The sequence below is a fragment of the Dasypus novemcinctus genome, chromosome 10, assembly GCF_030445035.2.
Source record: "Dasypus novemcinctus isolate mDasNov1 chromosome 10, mDasNov1.1.hap2, whole genome shotgun sequence".
NCBI lineage: Eukaryota > Metazoa > Chordata > Mammalia > Cingulata > Dasypodidae > Dasypus > Dasypus novemcinctus.
The window spans coordinates 27634327-27652956 of NC_080682.1; the positions used below are offsets into that span (position 1 = coordinate 27634327).

Sequence of the window (18630 nt, forward strand, 5' to 3'; positions counted from 1 at the left end):
TACAATGCAACATTATTCAGGTTTAAAAAACCATGGAGTCCTGGTAAGTGGGGCTACATGAATGAAACTTGAAGACACCATATTGAGTGAAATAAGCCAAACACAAAAAGACATATATTGTATGATCTCACTGTTATGAACTAGTTACATGAACAGAGTTAGAATCTAAAATATATGTTTCCATGAGACAGAGTGTGAATAGTGAATGGAGAGTGAAGACATAATATACAGGGTTTCTATTTGTCAATGTTTTGGTATTGGGTGGTGATGATGGTAACACAACATTGTGAATATAATTAAAACACTGAAATATATATCTTACTATGATTAAAAGGGGAGAAATTTGGATTGTATACATATATATGGTAAAAGAAAAACATTAAAAATAAATTCATGGAACTACATTACAGAGTAAACCCTAAGGTAATCAATGGGCTATAGTTAATAGAACAATCATTAAAATGTGCTTTCATTAGTTATAAGAAATGTTCTGCAGCAAGGCAAGGTGTTAATAATAATGTGGTCTATGGAAACCCTGTGTTGTATGCATGATTGTTCTGTAAACTTATAACTTCTTTAATATAGAAAAAAATTGTAATTGAATGAGACTAGTTATATCTAAAATGATTCTGAAGTTCCATTATATTTTCAAGATGTAATAGTAGAACCCTAGAAAGATATTTTTCTGGCAAATGTGAGGTTTTCCATAAAAGATGTGTTTGAAATTACAACAGTGGATAGGATTTGAAAGGGAATATAAAAACCGCGCTTCCACTTAGGATGTAGGAAGCTACAAAGACCCCTTCCTCCACTTTTACAGCTTTAAAAAATCTTTAATATAAACATTTATAGCTGTCCTTGAGCCCATCAGAAAGATAATATCAAAGAAATCAAATTCCAAGTTGAGACAAGTGCCTCAAAGATGTGATGGGAAAAATGAAATATTACAACTTTTACAGAGGGCAGGAGAAAGATGTGGCCACTGTACAAGCAGCCAAAGAGAATAAGGATACATTTTAAAATATCGTTAAAGTGAAATGTGAGCTACAGAGCTAATTGGGATAAAAGAGTGAACACTGTATTCATGGGGCTTGCATTCATATTGGACTACACTCAATATCTGCTCTCCAGGTCTATTTCAAGTGCCCATGAGAAAGACTAGGGACAAGCTATGAGACCTTCAGACAATGTAACAGTGCAACCCACAAAACACCAGTGCCGGGCTTGCTTTCATTTATCAACATTTCTGTAATTTAGAAAATGTATCCTGTTTGGTGATGTTGGAAACAACAGCCAACAGATTCTCTAACTTTCAGTCAACAATACTTTCAGGGTATGCTTAAAATTTTTTTTTTCAGATTTTATTTATATTTTTATTTATTTCTCTCACCCTGCCTCCATTGTCTGTTGTCTGCTCTCTGTGTCTATTTGCTGTGTGTTCTTCTGTGTCTGCTTGTATTCTTGTCAAGCTGCACCAGGAATCTGTGTCTCTTTTTGTTGTGTCATCTTGCTGTGTCAACTCTCTGTGTGTGTGGTGCCACTCCTGGGCAGCCTGCACGTTTTTTGTACTGGGTGGCTCTCCTTACAGGGCGCACACCTTGCTTGAGGGGCTCCCCTACGCGGGGGACACCCCTGCGTGGCGTGGCACTCCTTGCACGTATCAGCACTGCACGTGGGCCAGCTCACCACATGGGTCAGGAGGCCCTGGGTTTGAACCCTGGACCTCCCGTGTGGTAAGCAGACACTTTATCCGTTCAGCCAAATCTACCTCTAGTATGCTTAAATTTTAATTAAATACAGAATACTCAAACCTCTTATATTTTACAAAGCGTTCATGATGTTATTAAATAAATGTAAAATAAACTTTGGAAAATGTGAAAACACTAGAGTATTTGCATGGTCCCCTTTTTTATCCCTATGTGTATCAGTGCATATTATATTTTTTGTAAGATTTGGCCTTCAGTATTTTTAAGACAAAATAAAAGCATTAGTTTTTATTTACAAATGATTGATGTTATATAATAATAGCAAAACTGGGTTATATTTACTGAACACATACTGAATGCCAGACAATATTTGAAGTACTTTAGGTATATAATTAAAATAGTTTATCTCTACAAGATAATTCTTAGGTAGGTTCTGGAAATATCTAAAATTTAATCTCAGCTAAAGGAAAGCCTGCCCCTTATTCATTCAAAAGAGTCATAAGATTTATTCTCTAATTTTCTCTATGTAAAGTAAGTTGATTAATGTCACTTTGCTTCCAAAAACCTACACATCTTCCCACTCAACATGAGCAAAATCAAAACATTGTATAAGTCTACAGATTCAACATGATCTGGCCCCTCCTCCTTTTGGTATGAAAACATCCTCATAGAGGATAGCACACACACAAAAAATCAAACTAATTAAAATATACTACTGTGTTTAGAGAGAGACCAATACTACCAAAATAGGAAAGGAAGAAAAGGTGCACTTTAAAATTCAGCATCACTCTCATGTCAGTTGCCTGGAGCTCTCCCTCTTCTGCATGACTCTAATGAAAGAATTTTTATGGTTTTGTTCCTAATACTATAACTGAATGAATTCAGCATGGGGATCACCATTGTATAAAACTCAGAAGTCACTTGATCTTTTCCAAAGGAATAGGACTTCTTGGGTTTTAAGTAAGTAAAAATCATTGTGCCATAAAAGATGGTAAATCCCAGAGGGTGCAAGGCACAAGTAGAGAAGGCTTTGTGCTTTCCTGAAGTGCAATTAATTTTCAGGATAGTAGAAAGAATGGACTCATAGGACACAGAGATTATGATTAAAGACACTACTGCATTGGATTCGGTGAGAATGATCAACGTGATTTCAGTGTCACGAAATGTCAGGGTAGGAAAGGGCTAAAATCTGTTAAGTCACGGAAAAAGTGATAGACTACATTGGAGTTGCAGAAATGCAAACTGTTCATGCAAAGAACAATAACTAATGATTCAGTAAAACCAATCATGTAGAAGCCAGTGATGAGGATGTGGCAGAGTCTCATGGACATAACAAATGGGTAATTAAGAGGATTACAGAAAGCAACATAGCAGTCACAGGCCATAGAAGCAAGAAGATAAAATTCAGTGACACCGAAGAAGGCAAAAAAATACATCTGTGTGAAGCTGCCCATGAATGAAATAGACTTCGTAGAACTCAGTAAGTTCTCTGAGGTTTTAGGTGTGATGACTGTTGAGTAACTGAAGTCAAGGAATGACAGGTGATGCAGGAAAAATAAATGGTGGTGTGAAGTTGGAGATCCAGGCAAATTATAAGTATTATCCCTGCATTCCCTAGAAGAGTATCCAGATAAATTATGAAAAATAACATAAAGAGAACATGCCAGATCTCTTCAGAGTCTGTCAATCCCATAAGTATGAAGTCAGGCACATTTGTGTTATTCCTACTTCTCATAGCATCCACCTTTTGTAAACTGTTGAGAAATCAAAGGCAATAGTTAGCATGAATGACTTCTAAATTGTTCTTGTGTATATAAATGATGTGGCATTTTTTTTAATTAGCCATATTCTAGTAATTCATAATAAAAAGTAGTTTTTAAAATATGACTGAAAAAAAATCTTTGTTTGACTGCCAAATAAGTATTAGTTACAATTCATCATTTGGATGTTTTATAATAGAAACTCATATATAATGCATAATTAGAATGAATGTGGCATTGTTATAAATACCTTCTTTTATAAACACATTTATTCAGATGAAAACATTATTTATCATAGGTATTATTATTGTACACCTTTTTTTAGATTAAAATAAGTGCACAGAAAGTTAAGTAACTTATAGAGTCCAATTAACTCTGTTGGTCCTATGATTATACCAAATTTCGTTGATCTAGAGATCTTGCTCCTATGTCTATATTCCTACTTATAAGCAATTTCATTAAAACAGAAATAAACTCCTAGATAAATAATAAGCAGTGATAGAGTTTAATGCATCACTTAACTTATATACAATATTATTTAATAAAAATGTCAGATCATAAATTAAATCCTTAGACCACATTATTGAGGTATATTAATTTTATAGACCATATATTACTATTAAAATTTAGAATTTAGTTTCTTAATTTATAATTTAAGTTAAATGTATTCTGATTATATTTCCATTATATGTATAGTGCTGAATCTATCAATTCTATGTTTGAATTTCTTCTAAAACTATCCCCATTTTTTGAGAACTAGAAAACTCTACATTTGAGAACAATATTTTCTAACACCATTAATTTGTCAACCTCAAGTTTTTCTCACAATTAGTGAATCTCACAAATAAAATAGGTAAACACTTTAAGGAGCCTGAAATTTCTGCAATATGACACTTGTTTTCTTAGAGGTAACCTCTTTTTTCATGCATGAATTTTTGTTTTGTTCTGAGGTAAAATGAATCAACCTAAAATTTTTGTTCAGGTCCTGGTCAAATGTAAAGTTCACCTGAAAATTAAGTCTCACAAGTACTAGGGAAATACTGTGAACACAAACAGAGCCAGAGAAACCCTTGCCTTTCCCACTGACAGTGCCACAACACCTCTTCCATTTAGGATTGCTGGTAATGTACCATTATACTATCCCTGGGACCAATCTCCAATGAAGATTGCTTGTCATGTTCCAAGGACTAATGTATCCATGTAAAGTTTGTGCCAAAGAGTTACTTATCTCTTTAAAAGTCATGTAATTTTGAGCTTCATTTTTTGGTATTCTTTTTTTTTTTTTTTTTGATATTCCAATCGATGACTGAGTAAAAGAGAGTATATGTCTAAAGAAATAATGTATTTGTGGGCAAAAAGCCAGAAAATTAACCACCAGAGATGGAACAGCACATTTTTCAAATGAAATATTTTTATATTTAAAAGTGTGAAACCATCATATAGAGTAAAAATCTTTATTATGCAGAAAATCGAATACAGCAAAATTACAAAGGAAAAATGCAAATCATTCGTGTTATTCTTTAACTGTATTTTCTAACAATGATTTTCCTTTATGCTTATAATGCATATTTATATATATATATTTCTGTATTTACATAGTTTTTGTAACATTGTATTTTCAGTAACATTCTCATTTTTTTTATTAAGTATTTGTTTAATTAACAACTTTACTTCAAATTCACAAAAATAAAAACAGAATAAGGCAGCTCAAAGATTAAAGGACTGGTTCCTAGCAACCAGGAGGGTTGTGGGTGCAGCTGCCCCGAGGCCCAGGCTGCATCATGAATCCGCAGTGGTCTCTGTGGGTCCTGGAGGAGAAGGAGGAGGAACATTTATCCACCCTGATTCTTGAGCCCTCTATCTATTCTGATATCCCGCAGGAGCGGTTCCAGGTCCGATGCCTGGAGGCCTGGAGGCAGGAAGCACTTGGAGAATATTTAGATGGGAAAAAGGATAGTGAGGAAGACCAAAGCAGGAGCTGCAAACAGAAAGAAGAAAGCAGACTGAAACTGGCTAAACTTCTGCTCTGTGGCACCGAACTGGTAACAAATATCCGGGTGGCTACAGATATCAGAGAGATCCACAGGAGAGTGGAAGAAGAGGAGATAAAGCGTCAGAGACTCCAACAGATAAAGTTGGAGAATGAAGTCAAGAACAGCCAGAACACACATCTGAAGATGCCAGCTTGTTGCTGAAGCAGGTCTGTGGTATCTAGAGAGCCATTCTCATCTGATTATGGACCTAGAGTTGGGAGAAGCACTCAGAAGAGGCAGGCTAAAAGGCACCTGGCAGGTTATTAGGTGGAAATTGTGAACTCCGCAAGGAGAGTCCTTTGCTTTTTGTTGAGTGCTTCTATCCCTTGTGTCTGACATGTTGATGACCAATAAAATATTTACTCTATGGAAAAAAAAAAAAAAAGAACAGCCAGAACAAGTTTATGAAATCATCACTAAGTGGGAGGAGGGCAAGCAGAAGAGAATTCCCCAGGAGCTGTGGGAAATGCTTAACAACCAGCAAGTGCTGTGCTGGGCTGATAGAAGATAAAAACAAGGTTATCAGTGAGCTACAGCAGGAGTTAAAAACAAAGGATGACCAGTATGTGAAGTATTTGAAGAAACAGGCAGATGACACCTCCTGCTTCTAGAGAGGATGGAGGAACAAGAACGTATGGAAACCTTTCGCCAGAAGCTCCAACACATTGAGAAAGCATTTGAGATGGAACGACAAGAGCTACTGGCCAGTAATAAGAGGAAATGGGAGTGGGCCCTGCAGGCTCACAATGCTGAGCTGGAATATCTTATGAACCCCATTAAGAAAGTAGAGGAATATGAAAAGCAACTCAACAAGCAGAGGATATGGGATTGTGAAGAGTACTGCACGATCAAGATCAAGCTGGAGAAGGATGTGCAGATTCTTGAGCAACAGCTTCAGCAGACGAAGGCAACTTCACAACTAAACCAAGAGAAGTCAGAGTACAACTTCCAGGTCCTGAAAGAAGAGGGATAAGAGAGTGCTATAATTAAATCCCATACAGAAGAGAAAGATCAATCGCCTACACAATATACTTAACAATTTGAGATCAAAGTATGCCAGGCAGATAAAGAAGTTTCAGGAAATTAACCATTCACTAACAGACTACAAACACCCTGTGATGCAATTTAAGGAGCTACAGAAAGCCATGAGGCATTTTACTGTTATTGATGAAGAGAAGTTTCAGGAGATTTGGCTGATGAATGAAGAGGAAGCAAAGGATCTGATAGGCAAAACCTTCAATGTAGACAGAATCATCCATACCCACCATCTGGGGCTTCCCTGGACAGAACTTAATTTCTGGTTCCTGAACAATGTGGGGCCTATTTCTCAGCAGCAGCAGAAGTCTGCTGCACAAATTGTAAAAGAGGTGCTGATGCATACAGAAGAGGAAGGTGTAGGTGGCGGACTTGGCCTAGTGGTTAGGGCTTCTGTCTACCACATGGGAGGTCCTGGGTTCAAACCTGGGCTCCTAGACCTGTGTGGAGTTGGCCCATGCGCTGTGCTGATGTGCTCAAGGAGTGCCATGGCACGCAGGGGTACCCCCCCAACCCCCCCGTGTAGGGGAGCCCCAAGCGGGAGGAGTGCGTGTAAGGAGAGCTGCCCAGGAATGGGCGGTGCCGCTAACAATAACAGAAGCAGACAAAAAAGATGCAGCAAATAGACACAGAGAACGGACAACCCGGGTGGGGGTGGGGAGGAGGGAAGAGAAACAAACAAACAAACAAATAAATAAATAAAAAAGAAAGAAGAGGAAGATGCAGAAGAGACCGCTTCCAGCCTGGAGTCTTACCTGGACCTGCCACAGCAAATTTCAGCAAAAACTACCTGAGAGATTCTGATGCTTGTGTGTGAGGAGTGGGGTTTCCTCACAGAGAGCAAGCTGCTGAGCATTCTCTTCTCCCGGGAGAAGAGCGAAAGCTCACTGCTGAGGCTGGACGCCATCGTCTCGGCCCTTGGAATTGAAAATGAGGATGACTTGTATAAACTGGTGAACTTCTTCCTCAAATACCGAGCTCAGCAATTATCCTTTAGCCAGGAATGAGCAAGCGTGGTTGTGGCCCCAAGGCCCGGAGAGCTGCTAGGCCTTGAGGAAGGAAAAGGAAGCCTTCCTAAGGGGGGAGGACGTGCAGGAGGCCCCATCTTCTCCCAGGCTCATCCCCCCCAATGACGTCCTCAAGGTTCTGAGGGCGTTCGTCATGGGCCTGAAGAAGCCCACGGACTACTCCGAGTACTGGGCGGCCCTGGCCACAGTCATCCCTCCCAAAAAGCACAGCCTCTGGGATGCCCTGTACAAAGCCTTGGAGAAGTACCACCTCGTCCTGACCCAGAGGGCCCAGCCGCTGATGGAAAACGACTCTCTGGAGCAGCAGAACAGAGCTCCAGATGCCGCTGCAGCAGTACCTCGGGTCCAAAAGAAACTCCAAAGAGCAAGTTCCTCCAACTCAGGCGTTCCAGATGCCCAGGAAACAGAGCTAGGCCCGAGAAGCTGCTGCATCGGAACTGAGCCGGCCTGTACCACCCTGGAGCCGTCCTGGCCCGCCGTCTGGGTTGTCTAGAGCTGTTTTTAGAGGGCCTGTCGAAAGGGCAACAAGAGTTGCAGAGATGCTGCACTGTTACGATTAAAACTTTGAAAGGTTGTGTCTGAAGCTCTAGTGGGACAAGGGCCCCTGCCCCCACCTCTGTGTCACGAGGGACTTTTGTGCGGGGCCTCCACAGTGGTGTGAGAACAAGGCTCGCTGTGAGATGGCGGCCGGGGGCGGTGGTGTGGGGCTGGTGCCCAGCTTTGGGGGCGTTTACTTTGTCTGGGTCGGGGTTGGGGCCCTCTGGGGCCTGAAGGACCTTTGAGGGAGCTTCGGGCCTACCGTGCTGTGCTCCAGGGTTGTGGGCACACGGGGTTCTCAGAGGCTCCTCCCAGGGGCACCCAGGACGTCAGCCCTGCGCCCCAGCTCTCCTTGAACCCTTGGCCATGCAGGGCCACCGTGAGCCCCTGGCGTGCACCCACACTGTGGCTGTCCCCTCACTTCACTGACTGCAGACTTGGCTCAGGGTTTGGTTTCTTTTATTAATTGGAAGATCACCACTCAAGTAAGGAAAGGAAGCCAATAGCAACCCAGCTCGGGTAGGCGGGCAGGCAGGCAAGCAGGCAAGCAGGCAAGCAGGCAAGCAGGCAAGCAGGCAAGCAGGCAAGCAGGCAAGCAGGCAGGCGCAGCGGCAGGCGCAGCCCTCTGGAGGGGAGGGGCTTGCAGGGAGTGGCAGGGGTTGACGCTCACTGCTCCTTTGGGGGTTTGAGGCGCTGGTCCCGGCGTATCCAAGGTCTGGGAAGCGACCAAAACCCACAAGTGGGACAGGAACTTCTGCCCAGTGTGGGAGCCAAGGGCCTCAGCAAGGAGCCGCGCAAAGTGGATTTGTGTGTAGGCCCGGCCCACTTCTGCAGAACAAGGATGCAGTTGTCTGCCCTGCTGGCAAGAGCCCGTCTGCAGGCCCGAAGTATTCTGCGTCATTCCTTTTGAGAGCCCTGGGCCCTGGCCCTTGCTTCTTGGTTAATTTTGTTCATGCTTTAGTCCTGGAAAGTTCTGGAGTCGAAAGGCCTGGGGCAGGGTTGGGACAGCTTCTACCGGACCCAGGATCTGAAGTGGGTGATGCCTCAGTTCCAGCCACCCAGCCCTTCCCACACCCTGCAGCCCCAAGTGCTAGGAAAGAAGGAGCAGGACCAGGCAAGCGATAGTGTGGGGTGGGCCAGAAGGAGGTCCTCTGGAACCCCGAGGACCCCCAGGGGGCAGGGAAACCGCCAAGCCCAGGGAGAGCAGCCACCGAGGAGCAGGGCTTCAAGCTGACCCTGGTGCTCAGACCCCTGGGAGGTTCTTTTTTTTTTAAGATTTATTCATTTATTTACCCCCCCCCCCCCCCCCATCTGTTCTCTGTGTCTATTTGCTGCATTGTCTTTGTGCGGTTCTGTTGTTGATAGTAGCAGGGGAATCTGTTCTCTTTTCCTTGCCTCATCTTGTTGTGTCAGCTCTTCGGCACCATTCCTGGGCAGGTTGCACTTTCTTTCTGGCTGGGCGGCTCTCCTTACGGGGCAATCCTTGCGCGTGGGGTTCCCCTACGCTGGGGACACACCTGCTTGGCTGGGCACTCCTTGCGCGCTTCAGCACTGCAGTGGGCCAGCTCCACACCAGTCAAGGAGGCCGGGGGTTTGAACCACGGACCTCCCATGTGGTAGATGGAAGCCCTAACCCCTGGGCCAAGTCTGCCACCGTCCCTGGGATGTTCTTGACTATGTAGCACGGGAGGCTGTAGAAGAAGACGAAGACGGCAAGCAGAAGCAGCGCCAGCAGGATCTTGACGGTGAGCCACTTTTAGCGGGTGCAGATGAGGTACTTGATGGATTTGAGGGGGTTGAGGAACCAGACAACCAGACAACAGCGGTGTCAGGCTGGCTGAGGGACGGGAGGGGCAGCCGTCAGGCACCGGCAGGAGCCTTACCCCAGGCACCTGCTATCTTTAGCCCTTCCAGACCCCAAGAAGCCCTGGCCAGGCCAAGGACTCAAAACAGCGAGTGCTGTCCTCTTCGCAGGATGCTGCGGAGCCTCCAGCTTCCTTGCCAGGGCCTAGACAACATTTCTGGCAGGTCAGCATCTAGCCTCTACTTGAACACTTGCAGTGACGGGAAGCTCACTACTTGAAGAACTGCAGGGAGTTCTGTTAGAAAGCTCCTTTACTTAGTGCTTTATCATATGCAGTCTGGCGTGGCCCTGGTGTGCTCTCACTGGAATTCAGTATTTCTGAGCCTCTTGACCTCTCTGATGCATACAAGCTTCTGCTCCCACCACAGCTACCCAGCCCCAGGGTGCCAGTCGCAGCTCTCCTGCACAGCCTCCCAGCCAAGAACAGCTTGTTGAGCTTTGCTTTCTGTTGCTTGTGTTACAAAAACGAAGGTTTCATAAAATGTCATTTTATATATATATATATAAAGATTATGGAAACATTACTATTAAAAAGTTCTTTTTTAAAAAGACATTTATATATCATTCAATTGTAACTGCTAACTCAGCTGTTCCTCCAGTATTCAGAAGGTTACACAGATAAACAGATTCATAAAATGGCATAATCAAGGTTTCCTTTTTAGTAAAAATAATATGAAGGGAAAAAGACCTGTGTTCATAATTCATAAAACTAGACCTCTGTATTCTTTTTTTCACCTTTAGAATTAATATAGGACCAACTTTACTTTTGCTAAAAAGACATTTGTTAACTATAGACCATAAATTATGTTTGTTATATGTCACCACATATAACATACATGTCACCACAATCTTACAACCTTGTACTAGAACATTCCTATATTTACATTATTAATCACAGTCCTCATCTACTTCCAAAATCATTGTTATACATTCCCAATGTAATCCTCCCGCTGTTCTCCAACTAAAATTAACCTTCCTACACTACTTGTTTTGGCCACAATTACATCCATAAATCAACAGTTGTTCTTACGTTCCTTATAATGTGTAAACATCATGTCCTTGATGGTAACCTTGAGGACATTACGTTGAGTGAAATAAGATAGACACAGAAGGGTGAATATTGTATGGTCTTACTAATATGAACTAAACAGAGTGAGTGGACTCATAGAGTTGAACTATGAAGTATAGATTGGTGGGAGATGGAATGTGGGGTAAGAAAGGGGACAATTTGCTGGATATATGTAGAATGATTAATAAGGTCAAATGTAAATATTGGTAATGGAGGGTAACACATTATTAAATATTTATAATAAATATTGACCTATGTTATAATAAACATATATAAAACCAAAATTTCATATATTTTGCATTGGCTAATGTGCATAACTAACTTATTTCTATGAATTTGCACCAGCTGATTAATAGGCAATTTTTAAACATTTCAGGGAAAACATGGTAGAATTTCTCCTGTGTATTTCAGCAGTGTCAGCTGATTCATTTGTCCTGCAGATATATTGTTATATTCAAACACAACAATGGTTGTGAAACCTATTTTGTTATTTTACTGTATTAGCTTTTATTAAATTTAAAAAATTGTGAGAGAAGAACATAAAAATCAGTGCTGAGATGACTAAATATTTTATAATGAATTTAATGGTGGAAACTAATTTCCTCTATATATAACCAGGTAAATTGCTTTCTTATGAATGTTGCACTAATGAACAATCATGAGAAACATTTATGTAAATTTAAAAGCAACTCAATTTACAACAAAAAGTATTCACACTCTGAAATATCAGAAGAGAATGTGATGGCATGGATCAAGGAGTAAGAAAATGATATATGTTTGATGAGATTTTTTTTTTTAATTTTTTATTGACTTTGTAATAATATTACATTAAAAATATATATGTGAGGTCCCATTCAACCCCACCCCCCCACCCCCCCTCTCCCCCCCCAACACTCGTTCCCATCATCATGACACATGTTTGATGAGATTTTGAAAGCACAATTCTTCTCTTCAGCAAAATTCAGTCATATTGAGGTAAGCTTATTTGGTGATTTAAAAGCCAAATTGATTTCTTTAACAATCGGAGACCTCCGAGTTTACGCAATATGGGAAACTAATGGAGATTACGTCATTGCCACCCTCAATAGGATCTGCTTACTCCTTGCAAAATAACCAAGATGGAGTATTTCTTCCCAGAGTAGAAATAATTTTTATAATCATTAAGTGTACTTTCAAATTATACAAGTAAAAGTTGACGAAAGAAAACTTACAAAACAACTTTACAACAACTCTTTTTTATTGAGTATTTATTGCTGGGTTGGCAATATATCATCTCTAATAGTAAAATAGTTATGACAGAAGATGAGTGAGGAACAGAGAGGAAACATCACTTCTTTGTCCTGTGTTTCAACAAAATTAGAACTTCATCACTGACAATTATTCAATTTCATCATTTGAAAAATTCTAACACTTTTTAATTTTGTCTACTTTTGTTTTATGTGTTTTGAAGCTCTGCTAGGGAATTTATAAATTTTCTAAAAAATTGGGTCTTTGGTTATCTTATGCTGTCCTTCCTATCTCTGGAATATAGAGGTCTACCTTTTCTAACAGTATTATTTATATGCTTATATTTACGATGTATGTTTGTATATCCTATTATTATTCACCTTAGAGCCATCACGTAGTTGGTCGTACATTTTAATAGATTCAATTAGTGTGAAAAATTATTGTGTATAGATACAAAGCTATTTTAAAATCCTTGGATATTAACTCAAACTTTGGGTGTATCTTGAAAACTCTTTCTATTAAATTTTTTTCATTAATATGGTTTACGTTTTCTTGATTTGTCTTATGTTTGTACTTTTTATAATAGATTATACTTTATGGATGATATATTGGAGATAGTCTAGAATATTTTGTCTCTTAATAAGGGATGTTGAGCTTTTGTCTGGCTGACAAATAAATGACTAGCAATGTCTTTTGAAACTCTCAGGCTTCAAATTCTTTTTTGTTAAAAAGATGTATTTCATGTTATCCTCAGTCTTAAGGCCTAGTATCTACTACAGGGCCAGTGACTCTTTTATTTATTTATTTACTTACTTATGTATATATTATCATTTATTTATTTATTTTGGTCTTAACTTCATGGCTAATTTAATTAAATATATTTGTTATATTTGCTGGGCCACAATTCCAGATTGTCACAGCCCTTCATGACCTCTGGTATTTATGTTCTGTTTTCAGCCTTATACTAGGCTCCGTTGCTAGTTATATTTCTTTTCCATCTGCACATATACAGCTCAGACTTGATTGGGAATCCCAGGACTTATATTTAGGGTATCTTTTCATACCTCATCTTTAATGTTCCACCTTCTTAAACAGGTGGGAACTCCAGTGCCTACCTCTTCTGCTTATGCAAGACCTTTATTCTCTTATGACACTCTATATCTTACTGATCAACAAACAGTACAGAAAGGCAGAGTCAATTTGATTCCTTTCTCATATAATTCTATTATCTCATGGAAAACTGACCTGTTATGCCTTTTGTCCAATGCCTGAAAACAGTTTCTATGAGCATTTTGTTCATATTTAGAGTCATTTATTATCAAGGAAAATTCTTGTGTCCCTCACAGTCTCATGGCAGAAGCAAAAATCTGACCAGAGATTATAAATACTTTCTGATGAAATTAATGATATATTTTGATCCTATAGATCCTAACAACATCTTTCCCTATCTTACTTACCTGCCTCTTTCTTATCACTGTTTTTTCCTTTTTTATCTTATAAAAGAATGGATCTTTATCTTTCTATCCTTTATAATAAAGGTTATTGAATTTTAGTTTTATTTTAATTCATTAATTTTTCATTTGTTTCCCCTTTTTATTTCTCCTAATTTTATATGGTTATCATACTTAATCAGATTCTGTTATTGGAATGAAAAATCTTATATAAGTTAAATAAAGAATAAGTGAATAGATAGTAGCCTCAATATATTAATAAAATAATGAACTATATATTAAGTGTTTTTCCTTTTAGTATAATATTTACTAATATGAATTGTTAAAAAGTAAATTATGCAGGTGTCAGATGCTTGTGAATTAGTTAAGAGAAGAAAAGGAAAATATAATAGCAAATGTATAGTATGTACTCATATACATACCCACAGAGAGACCTCATGACTTGAACTAATTTCACTCATTCCCATGACTATGGACCGATTTGTTTGTTTCTGATATATCAGCTATCAGAATTTTCTAATCAGCTGTCCCCAACTATTTAAGTCATATATGCAACTTATAACTATTGTAACAATTTTCCTATCCTAACTATTTAGTAAATACATCTTTTGAGAAAATATATCTGTAAATTATAGTGCCATATTTATTATATGAGGAATATTTTGAAAAATAATCTGAGAAATAAAATTTTCAAAAAAAAAAACATTTTTGAATGCCAATATGGAAATGGTTGCCCATTTACTAAGGAAATATACAAAGATGACAAACATAAATATGATAGAATCCTTGACCTTGATGAATTACTATCAATGTGTTTTCACAAGTAAACCAAAACAAAAGAAATTTACCTTCTCATAGCATGTATATATAAAATCATGCATCTTTAAATACATCCAAAAACCATGCCAAGACATGATCAAAATTTTGTATGTTATACATTTGCTAGATTCTGTGAAGAACACAAATATAAATAGACAACCTCTTCTCTCAAAGAGTTTACAGCCTTCTTACACAGAGAAAAATACCACACACCTGCGTCACTCAATATATGTTAAAAGATATTCATCAAATTTATCTTTGATTCCTTTATTTCTTTCCCCTTCTCCCTCCTCCATTGTCTGTGTCCATTCACTGTGTGTTCTGTGTCTGCTTGCATTCTTGTCAGTGACACTGGGAATCTGTGTCACTTTTTGTTGTGTCATCTTGCTGCGCCAGCTCTCCAGGTGTACAGTGCCACTCCTGGGCAGGCTGTGCTTTTTTTGTGCAGGGCAGCTGTCCTTGCGGGGGCTCACTCCATGTGCATGGGGCTTCCCTAAGTGGGGGACACTCCTGTGTGGTATGGCATTCCTTGCGCACATCAGCACTGTGCATGGGCCAGCTCATCACACAGTTCAGGAGGCCCTGGGTTTGAACCCTGGGCCTCCCATATGGTAGGCAGACGCTCTATCAGTTGAGTCAGATTTGCTTCCCTAATTCCTTTCTATATATATTTCAAATGCATTGGCTTAACTCATTTCTTTGATTACTACTCAATTTTTCATGCATTGTAGAGACAGCACTAAAAGATACACCCCTTTTAGTGTTCATATTGTAAAAAATGTCTGGAAGAGTGCACTCATCAGGGTTAATATTAAAGAATAATTGTTCAGTCCTGAAATTCTCTCTCCTTGGGAAAAATAATTTTCCTTTTAATGATAGATTCATTATCAGCAAAGAGTTTCTGATTTACTTGAAGACATGAAAAACTCTATCAGTACATCCACATTGCTTCAGGAGTTATTCTGCAGCTAATGTTTCATTCATGTGCACACACATATGCACACATACTTTTGCTTATTAAGTCCTTGAATTAGTCACACTACAGTTATTTAAGTACTAAACTGTGCTCTTTTTAATGAAGAATGTGCTCTGCTTCTTAGAAAGATTATTTTTATTTAATCAAACTGTGTTTAATCACACATAAATTATTAAAATTATTTCATTGCTATAGCAAAATGACCCAACATTATCATGAGAGTTTCCTATTATTGCTTCCTGTTTATTGAACATCGCTTTATTGAGCCTCTCATATATTACATAATTTAAAATTAAAGATTTGTGGAAAACTGCCGTGAACAAGTCTATCGGCAATATTTTTCCTACAACATGCTCACCTCATGGGTCTGCATCATATTTTGGTAATTATCCTAATATTTCAAACTTTTTTATTATTGCTGTATGTGCTATGGTCATGTGTTATCAGTGTTGTTTGATGTTGCTATTGTAATTGACGTAGCATTATCAACTGTACCCATGTAAGTCTGTAACTTAATAAAAGATAAGTGTTGTGTGCATTCTGACTGCTCCAACTACTGGATGTTCCTCTGTCTGTCTCCCTCTCTAGCCCTCTCTATTCCTTGAGACACAAAATATTGAAGTTAGCCCATTTCTAACCCTACAATGGCCTCCAAATGTTCAAACAAAAGGAAGATCCTTAAGTTTGTCCCTTTAGAACAAAAGGCCAAATAGTTAAGGTTAGTGAGGAAGACATGTGAAGAGCCAATTTCAACTGAACCCTAGACCTTTTGTGTGGATCAGGGAACCAAGTTGTGAATGCAAAGGATAAGTTCTTAAAGGAAATTAAAAATGTTACTCCAGTGAACACATGTATGATTAGAAAGCAAAACAGCCTTATTGCTGGTACAGAGAAATTTTTAGTGCTCTAGAAAGATCAAACCAGCCACAATATTCACTTAAGCCAATGTGGAATCCAGAGCAATGCCCTAACTCTCTTCAGTTCTTTGAAGGCTGGGATAGGTGAAAAAGCTACAGTAGAAAAGTTTGAAGCTAGTAGAGTTCAGTTCATGAGATTTATGGAAAGAATCATTCTTTATAACCTAAAAGCACAAGGTGAAGCAGCAAGTGCTTCAAGTTATCAGAGGATCTGGCTAAGACTATTGATGAAGGTGGTTAAACTAAATAATAGATTTTCACTGTTAACAAAATGGTATTATATTGGAAGGAGATGTAATCTATGACCTTTGTAGCTGAGGAGAATGTCCGACCTTAAAGCTTCAAAGACAGGCCATCTCTCTTGTTAGAGGTGAAAGCAGCTGGTGGCTTTTAGTTGAAGTCAATGTTCAATTATCATTCCAAAACTTCTAGGGCCCTAAAAATTATGCTGATTCTACTCAGCCTGTGCTCTAAGTGGAACAACAGAATGGATGAGAGGGCATCTGTTTAAGACTTGGTTTACTGAGTACTTTAAACTCACTGCTGAGATCTACTGCTCAGAAAATAAGATAACTTTCAAAATATGACTGCTTATTGACAATGCACCTTTATAATATGTATATATATGCAAACACACACATAGAGCCTGTCATGTGAACAACTTTCAGTCACTCCCCAAACCGAAGATTGATTCTCTATACAGGAGACGTACAACGAGATGCAGACGGTTTTCATGCCTGTTAACACAACATGCTTTCTGTAGCGTGGATTAAGGAGTGGGTTACAACAAAAAGAATTACAAGACTCGGACCCAAATTAAGAAGGAGTCTCTAAGGCAACCTCCAAAAATCACAGGGTCAAAACCAAGGTCACAAGAAGAAACTTTATCCAATGAAACTTACAGCTACAGCATACAGGAAACACAGCCAAACTCTCAGCCTAATCCACCTAAGCCTTCAGACTAATTTCAATTTACTTCCCTTTCTTCAACCTGATACAATATGTCTGGTCTTCAACAATAATTCTCAAAGCAAACTAGAAGGCAAAACAGTCTGAAAATCAGGGCACAACAGTTTAAAAATCAGGGTAAGCATCGGAATCAGAAGCCGGTATGGCAAACGCATTGGAATTATCAGACAACGAATTTAAAGTAACTACCTACCAGGAGAAGGAAGCAGAACATTGCCAACAACCCAGAATATTCCCTTATGTTGTCTTGTAGTCACTATCTTCCCTCTAAAGGTTACTCCTATTTTGCAGCAAAGAATAATTTGTGTAGTAGGTTCTTGTCAAGTAGGATAATTTTAATATAAAAACATAAAAATTCACCATTTTCATGTACCAGTTTTGTGAATTTTACAAACATCTGCAATTGTGTAAAGAAGAATGTTACAATTTTTAAAAAATTGACAGCTTATTTTTATTGTCTTTCACTGTGATTTGTTCTCTTCCTAATTCCTATTTTGCTCTTTACCCTCTCCAGTCGTTATTTTTTAATGTGTTTCATAGAATCTTGTAAAGAGACAATGGTAACCTGAAAGAAGTTAAGAGAGTGATTGGGAGAGAAGAGGTCAGGTAGAGAAAAAATGAGGAATATTTTGTAAAATAATGCATTTTGACTAAAATATTAATACATATTTGTATTGTTATTTAATAATACTTCATAACCTTTCAAACTAAATTAGAAATTATTATAAAATTTGTTTTTATGAGACCTTTATAAATTATTTTAGTTGAATACCTAGTAAGTTGTGCATCTATATTTTATTCACTTTGAGAAAGAAATATTAGGAGGCATTGCCTCATTAGCTTTGACTAAGCAATAATATCTCTGAAAATATGGGTTTGATTTTCTAGTTATGACTTTATAGCATAATCTAAGAAAAATACCAAATTATTAAAATGTGTTTACTTATGTGTCATCTAAAATTATCCAGGAAATTCCTGAAAATATACATATCTGATAAAGTGAAAAGATCCTCTAAAGCAGGGTGTCTGCCTTAATTTTGAATGCTATACTCAAATCTTTATTTCTTTTTCCAACAACTATATATTAAAAACTTTGAATGAACACATTTTAAGTAGAGATGTGCATTTTCTGTATCATTAATTCTTAACTCTTTATTCTTTATTTCAAAGTCTAGTGCTTCCAAACCTCAAGTAGGAGATCATCCATATTTTGTGCAAAGTCTTCTGGATTAAAAAAAT

General features: G+C 38.6%; 1 pseudogene; it reads left to right on the forward strand.

Annotated features, from left to right (window-relative positions):
* Window positions 1-5247: 5247 nt before the first annotated feature.
* Window positions 5248-7975, forward strand: LOC101419447 (dynein regulatory complex protein 1-like; annotated as a pseudogene).
* Window positions 7976-18630: the final 10655 nt, after the last annotated feature.